This window comes from Asparagus officinalis, chromosome 3, assembly GCF_001876935.1.
Source record: "Asparagus officinalis chromosome 3, Aspof.V1, whole genome shotgun sequence".
Classification (NCBI taxonomy): domain Eukaryota; kingdom Viridiplantae; phylum Streptophyta; class Magnoliopsida; order Asparagales; family Asparagaceae; genus Asparagus; species Asparagus officinalis.
In genome coordinates, this window is record NC_033796.1 from 51153721 (window position 1) to 51173647 (window position 19927).

A 19927-nucleotide genomic window follows, 5' to 3' on the forward strand; every position below is an offset into this window, starting at 1 on the left:
ACGCAATCCTCTATGGCGTGTTCCACATACAAAACGTAGACCTTGAGTCAGCGTTGAACGCGAACCTGAGCTTCGCGTTACTCAATCAAAACGCGAACCTCGCGTTTAGAAGGGGGTTGCACGTGAGCCTCACGTCCCCACTCTCAAATGAGACCCTCACATTCAGTTGCCCAAACGCAACCCTCACATTCAGTTGTCCAAACGTGACCCTCACATTCAGTTACCTAAACGTGACCCTCGTGTTTTAGTGTTAAAACATGACTCTTGCGTGATGTGTCAAGTTGCGTTCAGGGTGACCGACATAGATTTCAAACAAGAGATTTGACCCTAAGTAATAAAACCCAATACAGAATCTGATGTATGCCATAAACTTTTGGGGCACTACCCCGAACCCTGTCGGGGGGTCGTCTACTCCCCCGGACCCCCCCAGCCCCCCCCCCAGCCAAGGGCGCGCCACCCCCTAGACCCCTATCTTGATGATCGGTCAGCAAGCCCCCCATACTGGGTTATTCGTAGCAAGACTAGACTGATGGGCGAACATAAAAAGTCTACGGATTCAAGTCATCTCAACAAAATCCATGTTTATTAAGAACTAGTCTTGTCCAACCAAAGATAGGGGGTTCCAATTCAAACCTCACGTTTAGTGAGTAATTCTTTTCGAGTCTCTACAATGGATTTGAGAAAGTTCATATCGAGAGAAAAACTAATACAACAAGTCAATCGTTCATGCTAATGTGAACGACTGATTTCTTCGGTCCTCTAGGGATGTCAATGCTGCTCACATGCGGCCAAACTATCGGTGTTTGACAGATTAACGAACGTTGCTTTACCCAAAAAAACAACGACATTCGTATAGGAAGAAGGCTTCAGAGGAAGAATACCTTAGAGTTACTTCCACCATGATCGGCATAGAGAAGTCATCAATCTCTAGCTCCGATGAATCAGAGATAGACCGGTCTACTAGTCTGAAAGAGAACTTGAGTAAGTCTGGTGGAATCTATCAGCACACTCTTACTCAAAAGGGAGTCATACCTCCTGTCAACCACCAGAAGTTGGCTAAAGGAATTAAGTCTGATGATGAACAGTCAGCCATCGCAGAATCTCAATCTTCTAGATCTTCTGTAGAACACGAGAGCTCTGTTTATATGGCAGGACATCCTGATGATCTTTTGAAGAGACTTGATGAGTAGCAAGCCCTGCTCAAAGCACAGCAGGAGGCCATCGATGAACTCCGGGTCTTGATGGCTCAAATTGTCACAGGCAGGGCCAAGTCCTCAAAAATAAATTTGCTTACCCAGCACAAATATTCCTGAAGAGCAGGATCATCTTCATCGAAGGGGAAGGAAAATACAATTAAGACTTCCGATCAAGAAGCTCACAACATAGAATCCTCCTCTGAAGAAGGAAGAGATGCCAAAATGAGCAGAATTCTCATTCGGCTAAAATGGACAAACTGGAAGCCCGTCTCAATGCTATTACCAATAGATGTGAGCTCCAAGATGAGGGAGTTGTCAGGCCATATCCCACCAAATGGGATACAACCCATTATCCTCTAAAATTCAAAGTTCCAACTCTACAAGCTTTTGACGACACGGGATTATCGAATCAACATATCTACTATTTCAAGTCACAGACTGTAAATGTGATACCAAATGACGTCATTCTAGCTCATTTGTTTATTGGCACCCTCCAGGGAGTTGTTTTTGAATAGTTCATGAAACTGCCTGTAGGATGTATCCAAAAATAGGCAGATCTAGAGAGGCTCTTTTTGTCAAGATTCTTTGAAGGCGGCACAGAAGTCTCTATCTATACCCTTCTTGCCACTAAGCAAAAGAAGGGAGATCCCATCAAAGCCTTCATCAAGAGGTTCTGAATGTGGCTCTGCGATGTCCGACTGGTATGTCACAGTTTACTCTGTTGGAAACCTATTGACACAACTTACGGACCAACCTCCTAGCCTAAATGGGGGTTGCAGAATGCCATTCTTAGAAACAGCTTGTCTCCCAAGGCGAACAGGCCGAAGAAATTATTGACAAGTTCAAAGTTAAAGCCGAGGCAGAAAACAATTACCACCAACATGGAGTGAATCCAACTCGGGAGTTCTCCACCAGTTCAAGCTCCAATCGGTGTGATCCTGATCTCTAAAAGGGAGCTACACCTGATAAACACTGACCCGCATGGTCAGAGAGATAAATGGTTGGTACCCCTTGCTACTCCGAAAGGAGAGACAATATGGGTCCATCCCGATCTACTTAATGACCAGCAGTGGACAAGTGTATCAGAAAAAGCTAGGCAAAAGAATGCCTAGCCTTAGCATTCGTTACATCTAAGGTAAATCCCTTGAAGATGGTCATGACGAGATCATCTTCATTAAACTATCGTCTAGCAAAATGGGCAATACTTCTATCGCAATATGATGTGATTTATGCCTCAAAAGGCTGTTAAAGGACAACCCTGGCATGTGTCTTAGCTGACTATCCGCTACCAGATCTCTCAGACAAGACAGCAGAAGCTTGCACGACCCAACAAGCAAAAGTCAAGCAAGCATGGAAATTGTTTTTTGGTGGTGCATCAAGAGCACGACCTTACGGAAGAATTACAACGGGAGTGGGGGTTGTATTTGTATCCCCAAATGGTCATGTGATCCCAAGAAGATTTTCCTTAACCAAGCCGTGCACCAATAATGTAGTAGAGTACAATGCCTTGCTACTAGGAATGCAATTGGCCGAGGAAACCAATATTCAACACCTTGGAGCTTACGATGATTCTCAACTCATCGTAAATCAAGTCCAAGGAGAAGATGAAAGTGCACAATGAGGATTTGCTCTCATACCACTTTGTAGCGTTAAAGTTAGCCTAAAAGTTTGAAGGTTTCTTTATCTGATACGTTCTATACTAACAAAATGCATATGCAGATGCTTTAGCCTCGCTGGCAACTTCATTAGCATTACCACCGATGGCAGGGGTAAAAATATTCGTCGCAAGTCATGACTTATATCACCCCAAGTTTCCTCTAGACGGTTATGCAAAAGAGGCAACAGCAGAGATCATCTGCGAAACTTCTGCAGGTCTCAAACCAAGGGATTGACGATTCCCATTCATTAATTATGTCTCATATGACATACTACCCGATGATCCTAAAGAAGCGGCTACCATCAAATGGAAGACCCTTCGATTCCACTACAATGCGACTTCTCGAACATTATATCAAAAATTGCATGATGGAATTCTGCTTCGATACCTTTCTACAAAAGAAGCGCAAGAAGCCCTCAGAGAAGCCCATGATGAAATGTGTAGAGCTCATTAGCCTAGAGCTAAATTAGGGGATTGACTCCGAAGACTTGACCATTGGTGGCTAAAAATGATGTCAGACATTATCGCTTATGCTCAATGGTGACACGCATGACAAATCCATGGTGACTTAATCCAACAAGCACCAGGGAATTTGGATCCAACATCTTCATCTTGACCATTCGAGATGTGGGGAATGAATATCGTTGGACTCATCTTCCCGCCAACATCCAAAGGACATTGGTTTATCTTAACAATAACCGATTACTTCTCTAAGTGCGCAGAAGCAATTCCTTTGAAAGAAGTCAAGACTTCAACGTGATCAAATTCAAATTCATCACGTCATCTACCGTTTTGGCTTACCAAGATGAATAGTCTGCGATAATGGAACTCAATTTTTCAGCCACGATTTCTAGAGATTTTGCAGCAAGTTTAGAGTCCAAAGTGTCACATCGACAACATATTATCCACCGAACTAATGGCCTTGCAAGCGGCTTCAAGCCCAACAACAGATCGAGTTATACCAAGCTCGAATCTCAAAAGACTAGAACAGAAAGGTCAAGGAAAGGATCTTCAAGAAAAGCGATCTCATCTTAGCAGTTAGACGACCTATGGTTATGATGCATAAGACAAAAGGAAAATTCAATCTCAAATGGGAAGGACCCTTCATAGTAGAGTTAGTCTACTCGAACGGAGCTTACCGTCTCATTAATTAGAAAGGTGATAGGCTCATGATGCTAATTAATAGAAAATTTCTCAAGAAATATTACCCATAAAAATCATGAGACCCCCTTTTTCTCTCATATTAAGTCTAAAAAGAGAAATTGAACTCGTTTAAGACTGGGGGTTGGTTACTTGGAATCCACTAGATTAAGAGTAATGAATCTTCTAAGTTATCATATTCAACAAAACACCTTAGTCAACTGTAACAATATTTCCCAGCTAGTGTAGGCGTCAAAAAATGCTGATAGATATCCAAATATAGAAAAGATCACCAAAAAATCACAAGAATTGACTTCATGCTGTCTTAGAAGAATCAAGACAGTGTTTGCTGTCTCACTGTGCGAGACAGTGTTTGCTGTCTCACAGCGAGACAGTGTTTGTTGTCTCGCAGCGAGACAGTGTTTGCTGTCTCGCTAGCGAGACAGTGTTTACTGTCTCGGCCAGCGAGACAGCTTTGAAATGGTCAGAAACCACCTAAATAACTGTCCTACACGTGTCCATTAACTGCCAAGGGACGTGGAAAACATCGTGGGTGAAAATCATATGAATAACTGCCAAAACAACAGAGTTTGAAACGTGGGAAGGCAGTTACAGCAAAATCTGCCTGGCAGTTAGATCTTCCGAGATAGTATTTACTGTCTCGGAGGCCGAGACAACAAACACTGTCTCGTGTCTCGGCCGCCGAGACAGTAAACACTGTCTCGCCAGCTAACTTCTTCGTTTTGTTGTGTTTTTTTAGTTATGTACCCCAGAGGCTATAAATACCCCCCTAGGGTCACTACTGACGAGTATCGAGCATTTATCGAGCAGAGAGAGCTGAGAGAACAGTGAAATTCAAGTTCTTGGTGTGATTCCTTGAGATTCGAGCTTTGACTTGATCTTAAGAAGAACGATCGTCTTACTTTAATAAGATCTTCGTTTCAAATTCTCACTTCGATAAACGAAGGAAGAATCACTAAACCCCTCACGATCTGTGATTTGGTGGTCCACGAGTCAAAGCGCTCCCGGCACAGGCAAAGTCCCACAAAACAAGAATCGATAGATGATTTTTGTGTTATTTTCTCAAGAGTTGTAATTTTTATTTTGTTGTGTAAAAGAAGTCTTATAAAAAGACTATTTCTTTCAAATTTGTTGTAATCGACCGAAGATATAATGAATTCCATAACAAAATCAACTTTTGAAGAAAACAAACTGGCGACCACAGTGGGAGCCAGCGGCCTCGCTGCCGAGGCCGCAGTGTCGTAGCCGATCAAGATCGTAGTCAATGAAGAGATCGAATACGAGTTCGATCAGGCAAAATTCGAGGAGTATCTGTCATCCTCATCCTCGAAATCTTCCTCTCCTAACAAGTGCAGGAAGATTTCCTCTTCCAAGAAAGTTTTCAAGTCTTTGATTTCGATGAGGACCGCAGGTGAAGGTTCTTGCCCAATTGTTGCTAAGGAATCTACCTGCAACATCTCTGCTCCAAGTGACTCCGCACCAATTAAGGAGTCGTTGCATCATAGCTCACCAGTGCTGACGAAAAGAGCTCGTCAGCGCCGTGCTCGTCAATTGGCTAAGGCCTTGCAACAAACCGACGGGGTCCATTATTATGCGGACCTAGAGTCGAGGAAGCATAAGGTGGTCCTGTTGCCTCAGCGGCAAACTAACCATATTTCTGCATAGCTTACGACGGAGGAATGGACTCTCGTCAAAAGAGCCCGTTCGACCCTTAAAGAGCGTATACAAAAATGTCAGGCAAAGGCTGCTCACGCTCGTGCCCTTCATCAACAAAAGAAGAAAGAAGTAATGTCTGAAGAACCACCAAGGAACCGTAAGGTTTGGATTCCGAAGACGCTGCAGACATCCATTCCGGGTCCGTCTACCGTATCACCAGTGAAACCCTGGGTCAGTCCCGACCTATCGAAATTTAAAGTCACAATGGCGGATCGCCTCGGTCCTTTGGCTAACGATCGAGGCAAATCCCCAATTAAAGAACATTCGGATCCAACAAATAAACCTTTAATAGTTTCTTATGCAGGGGGTCGTAAATACCCTCCTGTCAGAACTGCACCAGTCTGAAACGAGAAAACACCAGTTCACTCTCGTTTAGGACCCATGAAAACTCCATACCCGCGAGGGGGTGGATTTACGAATTCAACTTTGGATCGCCCAGAGGCAACGACTAGTCGTCCTGTGCATATTAACAAGGTTCAAAAACAAAAGATAGGTTGCTCAAATCACAATAACGATGAGCTGTACTATCAAAACAATAACTCAAGAAAAAGAATTGTCCGAGAAGACGAGTCTCATTGTGCTTGCGAGAGACTCATTAAAGCAGTATTGACAGAATGCGGTTGCTCTAAAACTGATTCAACAAGAGTCTCCGTATTTCAAAGGCTTTCCACTGAAGCGTCAAGACCCAAAATAAGGCGTTTCAACAAGAAGAAACCTGTCATTCGACAAGATGAGTTCCCTGAGGTCACTATTAACATGACCAACAAAGGAAAGCAGCAATTAGTCAACCCCGACCCTGATTTCTCTCCGGGAGGGAGAGTTGAGCAGGGTCTCTCTCAAAGGATATCGCGATTACAGAGAAGAGCCAACCGACGTCGAGATTACAAGAAAATGCACGAGGGGTTATCTTCAGATGAGGAACTATCAGATACTTGTTCCGCCGTTGCATCAGACGATACCACGTCCAGTGTTGGACGAGCCAGAGAATCATTCGCAATCACGCCAGATCAATTGGCTCAGATACTGCAGGAAGCACTAGCTAAACAACGCGAGGAAATTAGAGCTGAAATCAAAACCGAGATGGAGTTGACAATGCAGCAGATGCGAGATTTACAAGCTTAACAACATCAACCGGAATCGAGCCAAAAGGCAGAATCCAGCCAGCGTAACGTTATTCCTGTACGTATAGCTGAGGTGGATAATGAATAAGATGAGACTATCTTTGCTGATCATCCTCTGGATAAAGACAATTTCAGAAATGGTCCGGCTAAATCATCCACTCAGCCACCTCAAATCTACTTGAAGAAGAGTGAGGAAGAAGACAAGAAGATGCAAGATCTTGAGAGCAAAGTTAATGCTTTGATGACGGCCCAAGAAGTGAAGAAAACGGGCATTCCATACCCGTACCCGAGGGAGTGGGATCTGATTCCTTATCCCCCAAAGTTTAATTTGATTAACTTTACTCCTTTTGATGGCAGGGGTTCACTAACTCAGCACTTGATCTATTTCAAGTCGCATCTTGGCGCTATATCCGGAAACAAAGCTTTGATGGTTCGGTCATTCGTAGGAACCCTTCATGGGCCTACCTTCGATTGGTACCGACGTCTTAAACCCGGAAGTATCACTAGCTGGGAGGATATGGAAGGATTGTTCCTCACCAATTTCTTCGACGATGACACCGAGGTCTCTATCGGCACCTTGTTGGATGAGAAGCAGAAGGACGGGGAGTTAGTTGATGTCTTCGTCAAGCGGTTCCGGAATAAAACGGTAAATTACCGAGATCCACTCACAGAAGAGTTTATCCTACAGACATGTCACAATAACTTGTCGCTGGATGTGTTAGAAGTCATGGGGGTTGTGCCTTCTAAAACTTGGAAGGAGTTAAAAGTGAGAGGTGAACAAGCTGAGCGCTTTCTTAAGAGAAAGAAGTTAGAGAGAGGACTACCACAAGATAATCCTCAAAAACAAAATTTTAACTCTCGAGGCAGAGGAAGAGGGTCCGGGGCTGCTGTTGATGCGCATTAAACGTCACAACAGCCACAACAACAACCACAGCAGTCATCTTTTCAATTGGCGTCGAATCAGAATCAACAGCCTCCGAGCCTAGATTCCCGAAGGAGTACTCTTTTAAAGATGATGAAGTTCTGGTCATCTTCAAATACCTGCTAGATAACAACAAGATCAAACTTCCACCGGTCACAAACCAAGAAGAAGCGAAGAAGACGAATGACCCGAAATATTATGCATATCACCGAAGGGTCCACCATCCCACTAAGGCGTGTTATGTCTTGAAAGACAAAATACAAACCTTAATCTATGTTGGAATCGTAACACCAAAACCGAAAGAGAAGAAAGTAGGTGCGAATACAGTGTCTATCATCTTCGGATCGGTTCCTTTATTCCGGTTTCAAGCCGAACCAGTATCAAAGGTTAAGATGTAGACCATCAACGATGACCCTTATGGACAGCGCCGAAAGGGGCTTGTATCTCACACAACCCCCAACGGTGAAATCCTTTGGGTTCATCCGGATTTGCTTGAAGATGAACAGTGGACGACATCCACATCAAAGAAGAAATCAAATGGCAAAGGAAAAGAGAAGTCCTGTTACGGAGCCTCGGCAATTCCTGAGAAGAATGATGAAGAAATCCTAGCTTTACCGCTTTCTGAAGAAGAACAAGAATCTTTCGCTACAAGAGGTGGGAATGAATATCATTATAAATATCCTGAAATCTCTAACCCAAATGCTAAAACTCTTACGGAGCTGGGGGTAGTTGCAACTCCTCCTATAGCTGTTGGGAAGCCGCAAGAACCGGCTAAGCAAAAAGAAAAGGAACCCCAACATAAAGAGGTTCAAGTTCCGAAGCAGTCTCGTTTCAATCGACCGATTGGACAAGATAAACCGAAAAGCTCGAATACCCCATACCGTTTCGATATCATGGTTCAGTTAGCTAATATCCCAACAAGAATCACGCTGTATGAATTACTACGTCTTTCTAAGGATATCAGAGAAGCTTTACAAGAAGCCTTGGCCGACTCTGAAGTATTCCTCACTCAAATTAAACCAACTCCTGAAGAACCAGAGTCATCAGTTCAGCACTGTAATTTGGCAGCCACTAAATTTCCTTGCATTGCTTTCACAAAAGAAGATATGCAAGTTAGGAATTCAAAGCATGAAAGACCTTTATATTTTACTGGATATATCGGCTCGAGCGTTGTCAACCGGATCCAAGTGGACCTGGGTTCTGCTGTCAGTATTATGCCACTACGATTGATGTACCACCTCGGAATCCCCGCCAACAAGCTAGCCTCCACATGAACCGTTATCTACGGATTTAACACTAGTGGATCAAGACCGTTGGGGAAAATTCGAGTGAAGTGTCAACTCGGAGATTTGAAGTCTAAAGTCACCTGCTATGTGATTGATGCAGAGACTTCCTATAACTTACTGTTGGGTCGCCTATGGATTCACAGTAACCTTATAGTTCCTTCCACCCTCCATCAGTGTCTAAAATATGTCGACACTAACAATGAGGTTAAGACGGTGGTCGCGGATAAGCAACCGTTTAAGGGATTAGAAAATTATTTTACTGACTCCCTTCTTTACGGTGCTGAATCCGATACTGAACCATCGGCCCATGGTACGGACAGTGGAGAAGAAGCTGATACCGAAACTGGGCTCGATTATAGTGAAGGTCTTGTACTAAATGACATTGAACCTCTTGTAATCGATCTTGGCGGTGGTAACTCGTCGGATGAAAGTTGTAACTGGCAGCTTACCGATGAAATAATAAATGATAATTTAGAGTACTCGCATTGTCTAGATGATGTAATGCAGGAATTTTATGACGACCCTAGTCTACATATGCCACTTCGTTCATCTTGTACGACGACAAAACACGTCCAAAGTTCGCACGGAACAACTATGACCCTACCCATAAAGACAGGGGGTGAAAAAGAAATAGTCTTCGGAAAAGGGGAACCATCCCCTACCCCAGATCTTTTCTTAGACACTAATTCGGATGATGAAGAACCCGGGCGACATTTCTCTCGGTATAGTTCACAAGCGAATGGCTACATGACAAAGCAAGGCTATGACCTCTCGCTCGGTGAAGGTCTTCATTTTGGTCAAGGTGTCAGGGTTCCACCCCGTCCTGCCTACGTACCAAAAGAAAAACCAGATAATTATTACGGTCATAAAAGGGGTCTAGGTTATGCTTCATCATCTGATGACGAATATTGCCAGCAGATCATCAGCCAATTAACAAATAAGAGTGGACATTCATCCGATACTTCAACCTGGGATTCTGATGTGAGTATTAGGGAAAGGTTCAAAACTCTCATGTCAAACATGGCAACGGTTTATCCTTTCACAATAGAAGGAGATGATCAGTTGCCCACTTGGGAAGATCCCTGGATACATTACATGAATATCCAATACGGTGATCGATTTGAGCAAAGAGAACTACCTATGGAGGATAAAGTAGTCCAAGTTAATATGGGTGACGAAAATAATCCGAAACCTATATTTATTAGCGGTGATCTTCCGTCGGATGAAAAAGAAGAATTAATCGCCCTCATTAGAGAGTGTATTGACGTTTTCGCATGGAATTATGAAGATATGCCCGGGCTCGATCCGGATGTAGCAATGCACAACCTTAACATTAAACCGGATGTTAAACCCGTCAAGCAACAACAGAGACGGTTTTGTCCGCAAATTATGTCAGCAATAGAAACTGAAGTCAAGAAACTGATTGATTCAGGTTTTGTCAGAGAAGAACAACATCCTGAATGGTTAGCCAATATCGCCCCGGTCCTTAAAAAGAACGGAAAGATCAGAATCTGTATTGACTTCAGAGATCTGAATATCGCCTGCCCTAAAGACGACTTCCCCTTACCAATTACAAATGTCATTATTGACAACACATGCGGGTTCGAGAGAATGTCATTTATGGATGGATTTTTTGGATATAATCAGATCAAGATGCACCCAGACGATGAAAAGCATACGGCATTCAGAACACCCCTTGGTATCTTTTGTTATACTGTTATGCCTTTCGGTTTGAAGAACGCTGGTGCTACGTACCAACGAGCAATGACGAAGATCTTTCAAGAGCACCTTCGGAAGACAGTTGAATGCTACGTTGATGACCTGGTCGTTAAGAGCTGTGATAAAAACGATCACATTAACGATTTGAAGACGATGTTCGATCTTATGAAGACTCACCAGTTAAAGATGAATCCAACTAAATCATTCCTTAGAATGTCCAGCAGTAAATTTCTTGGGTTCGTTGTCACCACAAAAGGTATTCATATCGATCCTGAAAAAGTGAAGGCGATACATGAACTACAACCCCCGAGAAATCTTAAAGAACTCAGAGGTCTGCAAGGTCGATTGACATATATCCGTCGATTTATATCAAACCTATCCGGAAAATGTCAACCGTTCTCTAAACTCACAAAGAAAGGCGTGTCATTCATTTGGGATGAAGCATGTCAAAAGGCATTCGAAGATATTAAAACATATCTAGCGAATCCACCTATCCTCGTTGCACCGAAATCGGGCAGACCGTTTTTGATTTATGTCAAAGCGACGAGCCATTCGTTAAGTGCATTACTCGCACAAGACGACGATAACAGTCACAAACAAGCTGTGTATTATCTGAGTCATACATTGGTAGGAGCTGAGTCTTGTTATCCGATGATTGAGAAGGAATGCCTCGCTTTGGTATTCGCAATCCAAAAAATGCAACATTATTTGGTTGGATAGACAATTTATGTCATTTCTAACATAAACCCAATCCAGGTATTCATGACCCAACCAGCCTCCATGAATTGACGTTTAGCCAGGTGGGCTCTACTGTTATCGCAATATGATCTGTACTTCAAGAAACAAAAGTCAGTTAAGGGACGAGCTATTTGTGATTTTTTGGCGGAAAACCCTACGAAAGATGTAGTTGAGTTGTACGACGATCTGCCGGATGAAACTCACGAAGTTAATATCACCTCACATCAGAAAGTGTGGCAATTATATTTTGATGGGGCTTCCCGTGCAACCAACGTGGCGAGCGCGCCCGGATGTTCTAAAATCTCCTCAGGAGTGGGGGTCGTTTTAGTTTCCCCGGAAAAGCATGTCTTACCTAGAGCATACTCGTTGACCGAACCATGCTCTAATAACGTAGCCGAGTACAATGCATTGATAATTGGACTCAATTTTGCCAAAGAGCTGGGGGTCGAATATCTTGAAGCTTTTGGAGATTCTCAATTGGTAGTTAATCAGATTCGAGGAGAGTATGAAGTCAGAAATCGAGACCTGATTGCATACCACCAGGTGGCCATCGAGATGGCAAGCTCGTTTGAAGAATTTTTCATCGAGTACGTCCCGCGTCTCCAAAATGCATATGCAGACGCATTAGCGGCATTGTCAGTATCTATGGCTCAGCCTCCCGAGACAGAACAATTAATTACAGTGAGAACTCACCAACTTATTGTTCCGATCTACGATTCGGTTGCCAAAGAAGCATACTCAACAAGAACTGAACCCGAAGTTCGAGATTGGCGTTTCCCTATTATTGATTATGTCCTACATGGTATCTTGCCCGAAGACGTAAGGGAAAGGGATTCGATTCGGCGGAGAGCACCGAGATTTTACTACAACGCTGAATCACAAATGTTGTACCGACGGTCGTACGATGGTCTATTACTCCTTTGTCTATCCAATAAGGAAGCGGAACAAGCGCTCAAAGAGGCGCATGATGGGACATGCGGTGCACATCAACCCGGTCCTAAACTCTGCGACCGACTTAGAAGAATTGGATATTATTGGCCAACTATAGTAAAGGATGCAGTTGACTACGCCCGACGATGTTAAGTATGTCAATTACATGCAAATTATATGCACCAGCCTCCAGAGCATCTACACCTGTCAGCAACGTCATGGCCAATTGAAACTTGGGGAATGGACATTGTAGGTCCTATTTTTCCACCTTCGGTTAAAGGAGACCATTTTATTCTGGCAATCACCGATTACTTCTCGAAATGGGCAGAAGTAGTTCCACTTAAAGAGGTAAAGATGAGTGATGTTATCAAGTTTATTAAACACCATATCATATATCGATATGGTGTTCCAAGGCGAATAATGCACGATAATGGTCCTCAATTCGTTAGCAACACATTTATCAAATTTTACGGTAAATTTGGGATCAAAGACGTTTCATCAACCGCTTATAATCCCACAGCTAACGGATTGGCCGAAGCTTTTAATAAGACCATTATCAAGATTTTGGCAAAACTGGTGAAAACCAATAAACGAGATTGGGATGACAAACTCGGCGAAGCCCTCTGGGCTTATCGTACGACTGTCCGCACGCCTACAGGAACAACTCCATATTCTTTAACATATGAATGTGAAGCCGTCCTTCCTTTGGAAATACAAATTCCTTCCCTCCGTATCGCTCTCGCAACGGGAATGACAACGAAAGAAAATCATCAAAAACATCTCGAGGAATTAGAGATGTTAGATGAGAAACAAATCAAGTTTTATCAAGCTAGATTTTCCCGGGCTTTCGATAAAAAAGTCCGACGACGAAGTTTTAAAGAAGGAGATCTGGTTCTCGCTGTTCGAAGGCCCATGATTCTCAATTCTAAGAAGAAAGGAAAATTCCAACCCAAATGGGAATGACCGTTTGTGATAGAAACAGTCTATTCAAATGGTGCATACCGTCTAATTACCCAGGATGGAAAAAAATTAATGATGCCAATAAACGGGAAGTTCCTAGAGAATCCTGTATAGGATATTTTGGGATAATCCGAGATCAGTTAATTGTTCTAAATATGAAACTAATCATTCAAATAATCTGTTTTTGATTATCATAAAGTCCTTTTATAGCTTTTGTTGAGATGAGATTCAAATCTGTAAACAGTTAATCTTTCCTCACAAAACCCCTCACCGATCAAATCGATCGACGAAGGGTACACCAAAATCTGTCATGGATTAAAATCATTCAAACTCCCACTGCTCACTTGGTCAAACCTTTAAACAGTTAGGACAAAAACTAAAATCCCCTCTCGATTCCTTCAATGAACGAGAGGTCCACAAACTGAACGATCAAACCTTTAAACAGTCAATGAACGAGAGGTCCACAAACTGAACGATCAAACCTTTAAACAGTTAGGATCATCTCAAACCCTCAAACCTTTACTACAGTTAGGACCACAACCAAAATCTCCTTTCGATCCATATCGTGAACGAAAGATTCACTTTTGAATTGAATAATCAAACCTTACGACAGTTAGGATTATTCAAACCAACCCAGATTCTCTAAATGGAAATCCCGCTTCAAGTTTTCTTTGCACCAGGAGATAGAATATAAAATTCTTCCTCTCCGATTTTGGGTTTATCTCTACCAACAAACAAGAGACCAGGAGATAGAATATAAAATTTTTCCTCTCCGATTTTGGGTTTATCTCTACCAACAAACAAGAGACCAGGAGATAGAATTCTTTCTCTCCGATTCTGGGTTTGTCTCTACCAACAAACAAGAGATTGAAAGATAGAATACCCAATTCTTTCTTTATAATATCGGGTTCGTTATCCTATATAGCAAACACAACCTATTTACATTTTAAAATCCATGTCGTTCATGCATGGGGGACGTTATCTCAATCCCTTATTAGAGATAAGCCTATATCTAACACATGTAGCCTACATATTCAATATTGTAGTTCAAAGTCTAAAAGAGTTTAATTCTTTTAGCCTAACGTTATATGTGAAACGGACTTAGATAATTCACATACTAGCCCGACTCAAACGGTAGTCGGTAAAGGCATATCAAATCCGTTGATGGCTGAGGATTTGCCAAAAATCCTATAAGTATTATGGCTATTTATTTTAAACGAGAATGGATAGTCATAATAAAATATCGATAAGCAAAAGAGTTCACTATATTGACCAAAAGCGTTCAAACCAAACCACATAAAAAAGAAATACATACATGTTCTCAAAATTACAATAGTTTGTAATGAAGGATTTGATCCTCAAGTTTAGAGAGTTCTGTAGTATAAGCCTGTTCAAGCTCAGCTGTCAATTTAATTTTGAAAGCTTCTTCACTAACATTCTGAAGCTCGACGACCTCTTGTTCCTTTTCAGCAAGTATCTTATCATGAAGATTCAGTTGCTGAAACAAGTTTTCTTCAGATTGAGTTATCTCTCCCAAATCAGACTCCAAAATTTCATGAGCATCCTTGGCCTTCGCAAGTTGCTCTTCCAAGCGGGCTATCTCGGCTCGACTCGACTCTAAGTCCCGATACCGGTCGACCTTGGCATGTGTCCTTTTGGCGACACTCACCCTAAGCTGATGACTGCGGGCTCTTAGCTTTTGGAGTTCGAATTCAGCCGATTTCTGAGAATCACACCACGCCTGTAACCTGGAGTCCATTTGAGAAGCAATATAGAAGGGTGCGCCTTTGATGCGGAGATCCTTTAGAAATTCAGCATGTTGTTTGAAGTCGGCCAAGTAAGCGTCGATGGAATCAGCTAATTCACCATATCCTTCTTCTCTGATTTCCGATATGTAACGATCAAGAGGTCTCTTAAAATTCTCAAAATATGATCCTTTGAAGAGAATGCGATCGACCATAGCGTTCAAAAAAGAGATGAAGCCTTGAAGATCAGAGCAAATGACAGCCTTATCCGGGTCTTCGTCTGCCAATAAAGCTTGGACTTGATTTGATAATGATGAAGAAGGAGCTGCGATGAGGACAAATATGTTAGTACAAAATATATGTGTGCATACATAACAGCGAGCCGAAGCATACCAAGTTTAACAGAAGAACCTTCGGCATGACTCTCTTGCCCTAACGATGTTAATCCGGCCTCCTGTATAACCAAGGTTGGTTCAGGAATGACAGCCGTTGACGCACCCGCTACATCAGATGATTTTGTAACTAAAACCTCAGAAAACTTCGAGTCCAAGTTAAGAGGTTCCTTGGGAGAATATTCTGCAAACAAGAGAATCGCAATGAGTATAATGGAATCGTAATCAGAAGTTTAAAACAAATGATGGATAAAACTCACCAACTCTAGTCACGACATCTGCCGACATACCGACTTCTTCAGTTGGTCTCGCTTTTGTTGCGACAGGACTAAGTTGGGGAGTGACAGTAATTTCTATCATCATGGGGTCCGCAGGAGTAGTAGGTTGAGATTCGAGAATTGATGATTGCAAATCAACCTCAGTTCCCGCCCATGACAAGAGGTCACGACCCTCAGGTTGATCAGAAGTTCGGATGATTATAGTTGTATTAGTTCTGGCAACTGGTCCTATAATTCGAACACTTACATGATTAGGCAAGTTAAAAAAAAGAAGAAGAAAAATACGGAGTTTACAGAACAAAAGCCCTACTCTCAGAAGGACCCGCTTCTATATATATATATATATATATATATATATATATATATATATATATATATATATATATATATATATATATATATATATATATATATATATATATATATATATATATATATATATATATATACGGAGTTTACAGAACAAAGGCCTTACTCTCAGAAGGACCCGCTTCTGTTAAACCAACTCCAACAGTTGATCCGATGGCTGTATCAGAAGCTTTCCCCGATAATAAATCGGAGATATACTAATGGTCACCATCTGAGAGATCGAGATCGAGATCGAGGTTATGCTCGTTGAAATCCTCGACCTCTGTTGCATGTATGGCCTCTCCTCCAACAGATTCTTTCATTATGTCATCTACAGAACGTGTTGAGTCATAAATAATATATAAATTTAGACGAATATGCTCAAAACGAAGATTAATTTTACCTTTGTCGACCGGGACGGATTCGAGAGCTCCACTACCTGGACCCACTTCTTTTAGTTTGACTAAAAGGAGACAAATCGCACAAGTCATTAGAGGAGGCACACGGTCCGACTCATTCATTTCTCGGAATTGCATTCTGAATGGGGAAAGATCAGTACCTGTATCTGAAGCCGATGGATCAATATCAGAAGTTGGTGGAACAACAGTTGTTTCGTCTTTCAGAGCATCTTGCATTTGTTGGACGAAGTTGGACTCCTCAGCCTCCATACTGCCAGGAGAAGCAGCGTCAGCTTAAAGTTCTCCCTCTTCTCGACTCCTATAGGCTGTCTAAAAAATCACAATGGATAGCTAATCCCCATTAAGCTCTAATAATGAAAGTTACAATCAGACAACTTTCTTATTACCCACAGAAAGCTACAATCGAGGGACGCCCCTATGGACCATGAAGAAATCGAAAGGTAGAATCATCCCTACAGTCAAAACACAAGTGGCTACGCTCCAAAAGACGAAGCACCGCAATCATTGCATCCTCAGTTATCAATACAGTTCCATGTTTGAGATGATTGATCTTGATGGCTGTGACAACAACATGACCAACATTATATTAGCAACTATTAGAGATGCTGATGAGCAGTGTAATGATTTTAGAAAAGCAGGAAGATCTAGAGAACTGTGGGCAAATATTCAACATGCTGAGAAGTGCATGGTTAAAAGCCATACAAAGAGGTCTTAGTGGAGATCGTGATCAGCGGTTGGTAGAACATTATTGAGGTGTCTCAAGTGTCACAAATAGCCTTCTCTACTGGTCATTGGTGTCATCCATATATAAAGATAGATAAAACGCAGCTCTAATCAGCCGCTGAACGCAGCTCAAATCAGCCGCTGAACGCAGCTTAAATCGCCACTGGACGCAGCTCTATTCGCTGCCCGACACAGCTCTATACCGCTGCCAGACGCAGCTCCAACCGATGCCGAACGCAGCTCCAAATCGTCGCCAGACACAGTTCCACAACATCGAAGAACGCAGCTCTACATCGCTGCAGAATGCAGCTCTGCATCGCTGCAAAATGCAGCTCTGCATCGCTGCACAACGCAGCTCAATATCGCTGCAGAACGCACTTCCAGATGCTGCGTTCAAGTACAGAATCTATGCCAGAACGCAAGTTAAAGTTCTGACCTGTTCAAACACGATCCATGCAGTTTCTAAAACCATTCTTCACCCACGATCTGAGGAGTGGTTTACGTGGGTTGTTACAACCGATTAATGAGGCAACTAAACCCTCATTTAGGAGCGGATTATGGGGGCAGTTACACCCCTAATCTCCCTATAAATATCAACAAACTCAACAGAGTTCAGGGTTAGACTTTTGGAGAATCAGAGAGAGAGATCTAGAAATCGGATTCAGAGAGTGAGAGGATCAACTCCTTACACAGTCTGGGGAATCATCATCAGCTGAAGAGTCCAAACATTCGATACTTGGCTTATTAACCGAATTATTTTCGGTTCCGATAACTCTTTTCATATTAGAGTTTGTTACTCGTTCTGAGCCACAATACTCGTTAAGAGTTATCAACCAGACAAGTCAATTGTTCCAGTGAATTGAAATTTTCAGATCGTCGATGAGAAGCAAACTCGACGCGAGCATTTGGGGGAGGCATCTCATCGCTACCGTGAAGAACCCAGTTTTAAACAAAGGGAAGAATTTAGATCATTCTCTTCTCTTTTGTAATCAGGAAATCCAATTGTAATCAAGAGTTGAGAGATTTGTAAACATTCTTTTTCTAAGCAGTTAGAGAGAATAAAATCAAATACACTTCTTTCATTCATTTTCTTATTACAAAATTTTCCACAAACAAAAGATGGCGACTCCGCTGGGGACTAGCTTCTCTGACGAGGAAGTGGTGGCGCAATCCGACGTTCATCTCACTGGAACCACTGTCGAAACTCTAGTAGTAGAGTTTGACCAAGCCAAGTACGAGGAAGCCATCTCCTCTGGATCACTTAGCCCTAAAGCTAGGCGAGAGGTCTGTAAGATCTCTAAGGAGGTCTTAACTGTTGCTGAGGCACCAAAGAAAGCCCTCTCCTTTGGCCAAAGCCTTAAACTCGCTCTGCAAGTCGAAGATCCCACGCCCATCTCAACATGGCGTGTACTAGGTTGTAAGAGGCCTATGACGGAAGAAGATCCAACCAACGCCAATGACGCGGCTAAGGCTCTGAAACAAGCCAAGAAGAACGCCGCTCGAAGACGGAGAAGATCCATCCGACGAGCGCATCTCCGAGAAAATCAATCCCTGGTCCAACGCAAGGATTGTGTTTTTGAAGCTCTGCCCAAACACTGCGTTCATGCTCCAGAACACACGCTTCGAGGTAATGAGTCCAACTATGAACCTCGGGTGATACAACTTAAACGTGACCCTCAGGGTTGCATTGTCCATTCAGAATACAGCCCTGCTAAGGGAAAACACGCACCTCATGGGTGTGTCCAAATAAAACAGGACCCTAAGGAGTATGTTTCATTAAATAAACGCAGGCCAAGGCCTGGTCTTTATAAATCACAACGCGACCTTTGCGGTCTGATTCTGGAATGCGATGTGGTCCGCCAAGTTCAAGGAAGTCGACGTGGGCTTAAGATTTATGTCCAACAAGAACCAGCCTCGCCCACTCAAAGACAGGGCGTCTTATTTCCGACGGAGAGTTGCTCTCAAGTCTCTGATTTGCGAGAGTTACTCTCTAGAGGAAAAACAATGCAACAGACAAATCATTCATGCCATTGTGAGAGGATTATTTCAGCAGTCCTCTCTGAGTGCCACTGTTGCGCACCTAAATCCCGACAATCTGTGTTCGACAGACTAACGGATGTCGTAAGACCTACCAAGAGACGACGTCGTCAAAAGAGGAAGGTTTCTGAAGCCGAATATCCTCAGGTTACCATCAACATGACTGGCAGAGGGAAGGCCTCGTATCCTAGTTCTGATGAATCAAAAAGGAGCCATTCCCCGACTGTTCGGGAAATCTGTGATGAGTTTGAGGGAGTGTACCGACGCACTCGGACTCAGACAGGAGCTATACGTTCGGTTAATTATCAAAAGTTAGCCAAAGGGATTACGGCAAGTGATGAACATTCGGTAATAGCTGAATCTCAATCTTCAAGCTCTGTCGGAGCACAAAAGGTTTCTGTTTGCATGGCGGGAAACCCCGAGGACATAGCCAAAAGAGTGGATGAACATCATGCCATGCTCCAGGCACAACAGGAGATACTTCTCCAATTGAAGTGTTGGACCCTAGAGGGGAGTGATTAGGGTCAAGAGGCTCTAATATGCAATAAAAACTAAACACAAGCAAACCACAAAACAGAA